The sequence below is a fragment of the Mus caroli genome, unplaced genomic scaffold (genome assembly GCF_978045245.1).
Source record: "Mus caroli unplaced genomic scaffold, Mus_caroli_1 scaffold_6, whole genome shotgun sequence".
Classification (NCBI taxonomy): Eukaryota; Metazoa; Chordata; class Mammalia; order Rodentia; family Muridae; genus Mus; species Mus caroli.
In genome coordinates, this window is record NW_028227261.1 from 129,285,063 (window position 1) to 129,297,625 (window position 12,563).

Below are 12,563 nucleotides of genomic sequence, written 5' to 3' on the forward strand. Positions count from 1 at the left end.
TTTCTAGGCCCTCTGCATATATGTAGCTGATGTGCAGCTTGGTCTCATGCATGTTTCCCAACAACTAGAGCAAGGTCTGTCCCTGAACCTGTTGCCTGCCTATGGATCCTGTTCACTTAACTGGGTGGGCTGCCTTGTCTGTCCTCTATGGGAGAGAATATGTCTAGTACTGCAGTGACTTCATGTGCCAAAGTAGGGTGATATGCCAGGAGACAGAATGAGGAAAGAAGCTGTTCAAGGAGGGACTGGGAGGAGGGGGTCAGATATTGGGATGTAAAGTGAATGAATGAATAAATTAATGAAAAAATTAAATCAAAAAAGAAGAAATATCCAAAAGACATGTTCCCAACCAAATTTGATAGAGTTAGTTTCTAAATTGATATTCCCTCATCCCAGATATGTCTAGGTTTTTGTCAAGTAAACAAAAGAGACTATAATATCTGCTGTTCATATTTCGGCTATAATGTTATTTTTTCTTTAATGACTTTCAAATTTTTACCTTTATCTTATCTTTTCTATATCTTTTGAAGAAGAGTACATAGCACTCATGCTATCTAGCATACACTGATTTCTCAATCTAAACATTAATGTTTCTCACTTAACTTTAGTCACTGTATTTTCAACCATTTGTCATGTGAATAAACCTGCTCAGTCAGTCAACAAGTTCTCCAGTGCGGGAGTGAGGATTAAAAAGAAAAAAAGACAGACAACATTGTAGCATGACCCCAGTCAATTCTGAGACTGAAGGCAAATTTAATTTTCCCAATCTGCTTTTTATACCATTTTAATTACATGCAGGTATTAAGGGCAAGCAGTACAATGAGGAACTAGAAAGACAATTGCCAAGGAACAAGCAAGACAATAAACACAAAGCTCCATGATCACTCTGGTGATAGCTGTTTCTAAGGATGATCAAGATATCTGAGCCTACTTCTTTGTTCTACCCTAAAACCAAATTCTTATTTCCTTGACCTTGGCCAATGTCAAGTCCCTTCCTGAACTTACTTCTTTGTCATGCTCCAATGTCAGATTCCTACCTGAGCTTCCTTGTCATGGCCACTGTCAGATTCCTGCCTGGAGCCCATTTCCTTGTCCTTGGCCAACATCAGATTCCTGCCCAGGGGCACCCAAAACAGCTCTCCACAGTCAGGCTCATTCTGTGCCCTCCCTCTTTCAGTAGTTCAAATTAGTCATGTATTACAATGATTCATGTTATCTTTTGTGTGATTGAAACCATGCAAAACTTTCTGCATTCATTCATTGATAAGTCAACAATAGCCTAAAAACTTGGAATGCCCAAGATACAATTGAAAAAGCACATGAGGCTCAAGAAGAAGGAAGACTAAAGTGTAGATACTTCAGTCCTTCTTAGAAGGAGGAACAACCAGAGACACTGAAACTTATAGAGGAGAAAGTTGGAAAAGCCTCAAAGATATGGCACAGGGGAAAAATTCCAAAACAGAACATCAATGGCTGGTGCTGTATAATCGAGAATCAACAAATGGGACCTCATAAAATTGCAAGGCTTTTGGAAGGCCAAAGACACTGTCAATAAGACAAAAAGACAACCAACAGATTGGGAAAGGATCTTTACCAATCCTAAATCCAATAGGGGACTAATATCCAATATATACAAAGAACTCAAGAAGCTAGACTCCAGAAAATCAAATAACCCCATTAAAAATGGGTAACAGAGCTAAACAAAGAATTCTCAACTGGGTAATACTGAATGGCTGAGAAGCCCGTGTAAAGATGTTAAACATCCTTAATTATCAGGGAAATGCAAATCAAAACAACCCTGAGATTCCACCTTACACCAGTCAGAATGGCTAGATCAAAAATTCAGGTGACAGCAGATGCTGGGGAGGATGTAGAGAAAGAGAAACACTCCTCCATTGCTGGTGGTATTGCAAGCTGCTACAACCACTCTGGAAATCAGTCTGGCAGTTCCTCAAAAAATTGGACATAGTACTATCAGAAGATTCAGCAATATCTCTCCTGGGCATATACCCAGAAGATGTTCCAACTTGTAGTAAGGACACATGCTCCACTATGTTCATAGAAGCCTTGTTTATAATAGCCAGAAGCTGGAAAGAACCCAGATGTCCCTCAACAAAGGAATGGATACAGAAAATGTGGTACCTTTACACAATGGAGTACTACTCAGCTATTAAAAAGAATGAATTTATGAAATTTCTAGGCAAATGGATGGACCTGGAGGGCATCATCCTGAGTGAGGTAACCCAATCACAAAAGAACACACATGATATGCACTCACTGATAAGTGGATATTAGCCCAGAAACATAGAATACCCTAGATACAATTTGCAAATCACGTGAAATTCAAGAAGGAAGATCAAAATGTGGATACTTCATTCCTTTTTACAATGGGGAATAATATACCCATGGCAGGAGTTACAGAGACAAAGTTTGGAGCTGAGAAGGAAGGAAAGACCATCCAGAGACTGCCACACCCGAGGATCCACCCAATAAACAACCACCAAACCCAGACACTATTGCATATGCCAGCACAATTTTACTGACAGGACCCTGATATAGCTGTCTCTTGTGAGGCTATGCTGGTGCCTGGCAAACACAGAAGTGGATGCTCACAGTCATCTATTGGATGGAACACAGGGCCCCCAATGAAGGAGCTAGAGAAAGTACCCAAGGAGCTAAAGGGGTCTGCAACCCTATAGGAGGGACAAAAATAGGAACTAACCAGTACCCCCCAGAGCTTGTCTCTAGTGGCATATATAGCAGAGGATGGCCTAGTTGGTCATCAATGGAAGGAGAGGCCCTTAGTCTTGGGAAGATTATATGCCCCACTATAGGGGAATTCCAGGGCCAGAAAGCAGGAGAAGGTGGATTGGGGAGCAGGGCAGAGGGAGGGAGGGTAGAGGGGACTTTCAGGATAGCATTTGAAATGTAAATGAAGAAAATATCTAATAAAAAAAGAAGGAGGAACAAAATACTCATGGGAGGAAATACAGAGATAAAGTGTGGAACAGAGACTGAAGGAAAGGCCACCCAGAAACTGCCCCACCTGGGGATCCATCCCATATACAGCCACCAATCCCAGACACTGTTATTGACGCCAAGAAGTCCTTGCTGACAAGAGCAGGATATGGCTGTCTCATGTGAGGCTCTGCTAGAGCCTGACAGTACATAGGTGGACACTCACAGTCAACCATTGGACTGAGCACGGGGGTTCCCAATCGAAGAGTTAGAGAAAGGACTGAAGGAACTGAAGAGGTTTCCAACCCCATAGGAAGAACAACAAGATCAACCAACCAGAACTCCCAAAGCTCCCAGGGACTAAACCACTGATCAAAGAGTACACATGGTAGGACTCATGGCTCCAGCTGTGTAGACCTAATTGGTTATCAAAGGGAGGAGAGGCCCTTGGTCCTGTGAAGGCTCAGTGCCCCACTGTAGCAGAATGCCATGGTGGGGAGGCAAGAGTGGGTGGGTGGATGAGCACCCTAATAGAAGCAGGGGGAGGGAGGATGCGATAGGGTTTCCGGAGGGGAAACCAGGAAAGGGGATAACATTTGAAATCTAAGTAAAGAAAATATCCAATAAAAGGAAGAAAAAATAAAAAATAAAAATAAAAACAAAATTTCCCCATACTTAGATTAGGTAATTGTCATTGATCTGCCTTCTATTTTATTGATTCTCTTCTGTGACATCCAATTTACTGAGAAGACCATTAGTGGATTTTTCATTCAGGAAATATACTTTTCAGTTACAGAATTTTTGTATTTTTCCATAATTGAATCTTTGAGACAGTGCCTTCCCATGTTCCCCTGGCTGACATTTGCTACATTGCTCAGTATGGTCTTAAACTCACAATCCTCATTATTTTCCCTCCCAAGTGCTGGAATTACGTATATGCCTTTGGCTAATTTAACTTTCATTAGTCATCTAAGATTCCCTGTATTTTAGTGTCTTATAGCCAGAGTTTCCCCTAGGCTCTTCAGCATGTATATAAAAGCAAGTTTAACTTCCTCATATGCTGACTTCACGCTGAGCCCTCTCCTCTTCTATCTTGATTGTGGACTGTATTTCTCCAAAACATTATGTTATCAGTGGAGAAAATATGAGTCTATTCTCTTCTTCAGGAAAACATTTTGCTCTGACAGTGAGTTAACTTCCTGGCATGTCACCTAGAACTTGAAGTAGTATGTTGGAGAATGGGTGGGAAGACTGTGAAGGTTTAATTTAGAAAGACTCACATCCCAAATACTGTCTTTCTTGCCACAAGATGAATCTAAAAATCTCTTGCATCTGCTTTTCGTGGCAACTTTCTAGAAAGATCCTTGGTGTCTCTCCTGTCACTGCAGAGTTCACAGGCCAGTCAAGGAAAGTATGAAGACGTTTGGCAGTCTCTACATGCCTACAGATGCCTCCTATATTTCATTTCCAATCACTTTTTAATTTTAACTGTATATTCTGATCCTTCATGTCATTATAATGTAAATGTAGGTTACATCTAGGTGGCACAGTAAAGTGTGTATATATATATATATATATATATATATATATATATATAATCCTTATGGATGTGACTATCTCCCAGGGAGGATAGGTCCTTTACAAAGCTTAATGCCCTTCCAAGCTCTGCCTGCATCTGGGCATTTGCCATTGTCTTCAAAACATTTGCACACACACACACACACACACACACACTATGATAATGGACTGAACCTCTGAATCTGTAAGCCAGTCCAATTAATTGTTGTCCTTTATAAGATTTGCCTTGGTCTTGGTGTCTGTTTACAGCAGTCAAACCCAAACTAAGACAGAAAGAGAACATGTTGTGTTTGTTTCCTATCCCTGGGGTACCTCTCTCAATGTGTATTTTCAGTCCCATCTATTTAGAAGCAAATTTCTTTTTTTTTTTTTTTAGTTGATCAAATTTTATTGTGTATCCATACTATATTTTCATTGTCCATTCATGAGTTGATGAGTATCTAGGCTACTTCCATTTCCTAGTTATTGAAAATAGCACAACAATGAACATAGATGGGCAGGTATCTTTCTAGAAGTATGTAGAATCCTTTGAGTAAGCACAGAACTAGTACAGCTAGTTCAAAGAGCAATTTCATCTCTGTCTCTTAGAGGATTCTAAAATGATTTGCATAGTAGCTGTACCAGTTTGCACTCACATCACTGGTAAATAAGGATCCCTCTTTCCTGTTATATGTTGTCATTGATTTCTTCATGGCACTCATTCAGACTGGGGTGAGGTAGAACATCAGAGTAATGTAATATGCATTTTCCTGTTGACAACTGATGTTGGACATTTTCAAAGTGTTTGTTTCCTAGCCATTTGTATTTCTCTTCTGAAAATTTTCCATTCAGACATATATCCCATTTTTATTAGATTATCTGTTCTCTTGGTGTTTTGCTTTGAGGTTATTTACATATTCTAGATATTATTCTCTATTAGATATATTGTTTTCTACTGGTGTATAACCAAATTAAGAAACATAACAACAACAAAGAAAATAATAGAATTTTACTGTTCCCAGAAGCCACATGTTATTAAACAAAAGCCCAAGTGTCAGGTATGTGATTAGATGTCCTTCTATGGTGTTGTTCAAGGAGCCCCCAGAAGTACATAATGTAATATAGGCTCTTGTCATTCTTTTGGACAGCCCTGCCAGTTCTACATATGAGATGCAATTTATTGCTGGGCTGGAGAGGTTGCTTAGCAGTTAAGAGCACTTACTTGCAAAGGACCAGAATTCATTTCCTAGAATTCATATAAGGCAGTTCACATCTGTCCGTAACTCCAGCTCCAGGTGATCTAATGCCTCTAACCTCTAACTCACATGCACACAACACACAACAAATACAAACATTCTGAGAGAGAAAATTAGAAATATTTATAAATATCTTTTTAAAAAGGACATTATTGATGAACGCATTCTATATTTGGATAAACAATATAGAAAAATCAAGCTGGAATGGAACTAGAAACTTTGGCCTTCCTAGCTAGTTTTCATAGTTCCAGAAGGTGCAGGGTGAAGACTTCTAGAGTGGGGGAAGTGCATCAGTTGTCTTAACCAGCTGTGAAACCCATTGTCAACAAGACTAACCTGACAAGTGAAATGAACCCTCTATGTAATAATGGAACTACTATTATGGAAGTAACCAAAACATCTCTAATATGTTGAATACCAACTCTGCAAGGTTGATACATGTCTGGTACTAGATACCTGGTTAAATAACCATGCTGGGGAGAAATAGGCCCTAATGGAAATTGCATATTGCTGTTTAGCTAAATAGCAATATTTAGAAGCTTCCTTCTAAACAGGTTTATACCCATAGGTATACATTAATGTCACCTATAATCGGAGAAGTCTCTTTCCAGTGAATGGAAGTTAATACAGAGATTCATGAGGAAACAAGATGCTGAGAATAAATGATGGATAAGTGTTAATTCCTATACAAGTCATTTATCCCATCCCCTTTGAGACTCAAAAAAATACTGCATGACAGAAGAGGTTTTACAAAAACTATAAGAGCCAAAAAATTAAAAGCACTTTAAAGTGTCATTCCCAAGCATGATACAATCATATGTTCACACAGGCTCACAGCAGCTAAAGATGTATTCATTGAGTGTGCACAATAACAAGCCAATTAACAGTCAAGATGAAATAGTGCATGAGTCCCTAACTCCCACTGCTGAACTATTTGCAACTGATAGATTCAGGGAAGGGGCCATCATTACCTGCAGGTGTATATCCTCTGATGACCCCATCCAGCTTCAATGGATAGTTCCAATCCAAGGGTCACAGAGATGACCTTGGTTAACCTGGTTTACAAAATCAACCCAAAAGTCATGAACCTGGGAAGGAGACTAGTAGAGATGGAAGGCAAAGATGGCAGAGATGGGAAAGATAAGAGAAAGTGAGAAAGTGTGTAGGAAAGAGGAATAAGAATGAAGTGTGTGTGTGTGTGTGTGTGTGTGTGTGTGTGTGTGTTCAAAACAAAATTAATCAAATATAGGGACAGGGGAAGAAAGAAATATAAGTAGATAAATAAATAACCTGGAAACCTGAAACCTGAGCATTGTTTTCATCAATGAAAGGAAGGACCTAATGTCCTTTTCCCTAGTTTCACAGTGAAACTTCCCAGCTGGTCATACTACAGCAAAGCTGCCAAATGACAGCCCAGCTTCCATTCAAAAACAACTTCCAGCCAACTTTTACTGCTTGGATCTAGAATATGAGCAGATAGACAGAGACCATTAGACTGTGGAAAGGATATCATGTGAAGAATGAAGGATAAAGGACATCACACATGGATGAAATGTGTTTGCCAGAAACAGATATTGTAGATATTTTTAATGGTTCAGTTAGAAACATTGTTGACTTAGGAAAATAACAGAAGTTCTCCTCAAGGTCTATGTCATCTACAGCCACAGGTAATTGGCTAGGTTTTACAGTCCTAGGCAGGAATTCCTACTGATTGATTTGCCTTTAGTTCAATTAGACAGGTGTTGATTATCCCCCTCATATAATTGTGATTACTGCATCATTAGTAAATATCTTGCCAGGGAAGTCATTTCATGGTTCATGGGTATACTGGCTAGTTTTATGTCAACTTGACCCAAGCTAGAGTTTTCACCCAAGGGGCAGCCTCAATTGAGAAAACGTCTCCACAAAATTCAGCTGTAGATCAGTCTGTAGGGCATTTTCTCTTTCTTTCTTTCTTTCTTTCTTTCTTTCTTTCTTTCTTTCTTTCTTTCTTTTTTTATTGTACATTGGATGTATTTACATTTCTTTTGTTTTGTTTTATTTTTGTTTTTTATTGTATATTTTCTTTATTTACATTTCAAATGTTATCCCCTTTCCCAGTCCCCCACACACACAAAGCCCCCTATCATACCGCACTCTCTCTGCTTCTATAAGGGTGTACCCCCACCCACCCATTCCCACCTCCCCACCCTCACATTCCCCTACAATGGAGCACCTAACCTTCCCAGGAACAAGGACCTCTTCTACCATTGATGCCTGACAAGGCCATTCTCTGCTACATATGTGACTGGAGCCATGGTTCGCTCCATGGTTAGTGGTTTAGTCCCTGGGAGCTCTGGGAGGTCTGGTTGGTAGGTCTTGTTGTTCTTCCTATGGGGTTGCAAACACCTTCAGCTCCTTGGGTCCTTTCTCCAGCTCCTCCATTGGGGACCCTGTGCTCAGTCCAACGATTGGCTGAGAGCATCCACCTCTGTATTTGTCAGGCTCAGCAAACAGCTATAGCAGACTCCTGTCAGTAGCACTTGTTGGCATCCACAATAATGTCTGGGTTTGGTGACTGTATATGGGATGGATCCCCAGGTGGGGCAGTCCCTGGATGGCCTTTCTTTCAGTCTCTGCTCCACCCTTTGTCTCTGTAACTCATCCCATTGGTATTTTATTCCCTCTTCTAAGAAGGACTAAAGCATCTACACTTTGGTCTTCCTTCTTCTTGAGCTACATGTGGTCTGTGAATTGTATTTTGGGTATTTCGAGCTTTGGGGCTAATATCTACTTATCAGTGAGTGCATACCATGTGTGCTCTTTTGTGACTTGGTTACCTCACTCAGGATGATATTTTCTAGTTCCATCCATTTGCCTAAGAATTTCATGAATTCATTGTTTTTAATAGCTGAATAGTACTCCATTGTGTAAATGTACCATATTTTCTGTATCCATTCATCTGCAGAAGGACACCTGGGTTCTTTCCAGCTTCTGGCTATTATAAACCAAACAAAAAATTCTCAACTGAGGAATATGGAATGGACATTTTCTTAATTAGTGATTGATGGAGAAAGTCCCAGTCCATTAGGTATGACGCCATCCCTGGGCTGGTGCTTCTGGGCTCTATAAGAAAGCATGGAAGCAAGCCAGTAAGCAGCACTTTACCATGGTCTCCGTAGAAGACCATGGTAGCTGCCTCCAGATTGCAGCTCTTCTTGATTTCTTGTTCTGACTTCCTTTTGTGATGCACCATGATGTGGAAGAGCAAGTAGAATAAACCTTTTCCTCCTCAAATTTCTTTGGTTATGGTGTTCCATCACAATAGTAACCCTAAGACCAGAGGCTTTATCACTAAGCAGAATTCATTGATTTTTCTACCTCAGAAGTTTGCATAGCACCTTCTGATACATCTGCTAATCCTGATGGAGGAGGTAAGGCCTTGTAAAATTTCTCCCACTCATATATCAACTGATATGGGCATTACTCAGGTCTTGTAGTGTAACCACACTGTTAAGATTTCATAACTGTAGCATCCCTACTGTCCCTAAAAAGCACTACCAAGATGTAGGCATCTTGATCCTCTGGTTTTTACAGTCTTTCTGCCTCTTCTTCCCCCAATACCCCCTGAACCTTGGATGTAGGGTCTGTGTTGTATATGTACCAGTTATTGATAGAATTTCCATTGTCATTTATTCTTTGCATTTTGACCTGCTGTGGATCTCTATAGTAGCAGACATTTGCTAAAGGGCTGGGAAGTTTCTATGATGAAGGGTGACCTACATTTAAGAGCTACCCACTAGCCATCAATGGATGATGGGAGAGGGAAAATCAATTTTCTCCAGTGGTGAGCAAATTGTAGGTTTTTCAATCCCAAGTGAACAAGCCCTAAACACATGTATGCATAGCAACACTAAATGTACTTAGTAGTTTAGATATTTATGTTTAGACTGAAATGTATTTAACAATAATAATTAAAGAAAAGTCATTAGTTTGAGAATGAATGGAGAATATACTAAAGGAGTGAAAACGAGGAGTAAACATCATGCAAACAATACTTATGCATGAAATTGTCAAAAAATTGAAAATTTAATTTAAAATATTTTTAAACAAATTATTAAGGGCTTGGGAAGATAGATCAATAATTAAGGTGCTTACTATAAAATCATAGGAAATTGAGTTCAGATCCCCAGAGCTTTGGACCCCAGTGCTGAGAGTAAATAGGTGGATTCCTGCAGTTCACCAGCTAGCCAGTCTAAAGCTGAATTGGTGGGTTTCACATTCAGTGCAAGAACCTGCCTCAAAAACTAAAGTAGAGAGACACTGAAGAAAACACTTGTCTCCAAACTTACATGTATGCGTGTGCATGCACACCCACGCCAACATTAATTACCCATACTCAATCACACACATGAGCACTCATAGACACCATATTTGTACAAACCACTCACTGATATCCTTATATGTCTAAAGTTTTGTTTCTATAAAACACATTACAGGAAACTTCAGCTAAGACATTATCATATGATTAGAATACCAGAAACTAAATTAAGAGCTAAGAGTATGAAGAACTTACACGTTTTCAAACTGATATGGTTGAGAAGTTGGACAACTACTGAAAATACTATCAGGTTAGCAGCGCATTTAGAGAAAGTGTTTGGGAGAATTACTTGTGTGGGCTCTGAACAAAAGAGCAAAGAGTGTCTTCAGTAGAGATACTGAAAGTGTCCTGAAGAGTAGGTGGGGGGATTTGGGAAGCTGAGGCCTGACTCTAGTCCAGGATCTGTGTGTGACAAGAGCAAGATGGCAGACTTCTTTTACTATGACAAGGATGAGAAATACAGCAATCTCCCAGAACACAAGGTGGAAGGCTAGATACAGTGCCTCAATCTCAGTCTCCAAGGAACTCAATAAACTGCTCTTCAGTAGAGGACAATCAGACTAAAATAACATCCAAGGGACCAAAGGGAAGTGACCTTGCAGCAGGACATTCATAAAAAGATTACTGGTATAGAGAGAATATAAGAAAGATACTGATAGAGTTAATGTTGCTATGATTCCTTGCTCTTCTTCCTACTCATAAAAAATCAGTATAGCTTGGTGTAGAGTTTTGAGAAATGGTGAGAGATAAAATGCACATCTAGCAATTACTATCTTCTAATCACCCTCCATGATTCATATTAACCCATTTGAGTATTACCATACACCATCATAGGGGTGTCATCAGTCTCATTGTTCAGATGAGGAATCTAAGGCTCTAAAAGATTATGAGTCACTAAGGTCACACAGCTGTTCACACAGTGGCAATTCCAGTCATGCTCCCAACCAGTGTGTTTTCTGGTTAGCTCTCTCATTCAAACTGAATAAATTATCCTCTGGTAAATCCTTGGTTATAACACATGCTAAGTATTCTGATGTATGCTTAGCCTCATTAAAACTGTGTTCTGAAGAAGCAATCTTCTGCTGCTTTAGCTGCCTTTACACTCATTACCTTTCTTCAATATAAACAAAAGGAATTTATGATCCTCAGGGAGTACTGCCATCACAGGAGTTGGCCCTGGAGCACTCCAGTGTCAGCTCTTGTGCTGACACAGGAAGCAGATTTTTACCTTGATGGAAAGTTTCCTGGACGAAGCTGCCATGGTAGTAGATGACTATCACCTGTGTACTGAGCAGCCTGGGAGGATATATATATATATATATATATATATATATATATATATATATTATTACATCTTTTCCTCAATTACATTTCCAATGCTATCCCAAAAGTCCCCCATACCCTCCCCCCACTTCCCTACCCATTGCATTCACTAGCAAGATTTTGCTGAAAGGACCCAGATATAGCTGTCTCTTGTGAGACTATGCCGGGGCCTGGCAAACACAGAGGAGAGGGCTTTTAATTCAAGGCCAGATTCAGCAGTGCAGGAAGGGTGAGCTCATTCTAGGCTCCAGAGGGAGACCATGTCTCTCAAAAACACAGTCCTTTTTTTGGAACACTATGTAGATCTAGTAATCATAATTTAATATGTATATCTTCTAAGGATATATTTGAACATGAAAGACATTTTTTAATTAAGGCTCACTTTTATTAAAAACTGAAGACCCTGCTGTGAAAATCATTCCAGTAATGCTATGCATAACACTCAAGAATTGATAATACCTAAGGATAAGACAGAAATATTACTTTCCATACATTTTAACAAACCTGGTTTAGAAGTCCCGTTTTAAAGATACCAATCAATCATCTACTTAAAAGTCAATATTTTACATTTGTGTCCAATTATGTTGTTCATATGCATTTGTTTGGTTGGTTGTTGTTTGTTTTTTGTTGACTATACTCACAAGCTTAATTTTGCTTTCAGTCTCTGTAGTTGCCAATATTAACATTTAAAACTTCTGTATGAGAGGTCATTCAAGACAGAACTGACAAATAGAATAGAGTACATCCCTTTTGAATTGTCTCTAAAAGGCAACACTGTTAACATAGTAAGTGAGTTGTTTTGGATTTCAAGAGTGCATCAGACATTTATTTCATCAGCTAAATCTGTGTTTCTTGATTAGGGTCAATTAATTTCCACCCATTCATTCTTCAAATATCCCTGAGCAGCTATTATACAGTAATACAGTAGGCTTATGCTGGGCATAGAAAGCCAAGGCTAAAAATAAGGTAGAAATGATCTCAGCTCTTTTTGCTCTGGCAATGTAAGGGATTTATGGAGTTGAGTTGATATACCTGTTCCACCCATATAGGATCTCTTTGCTGGAGTAGAAGATAATTATACTCATAGGAATGTCATATAAAACCCTTGA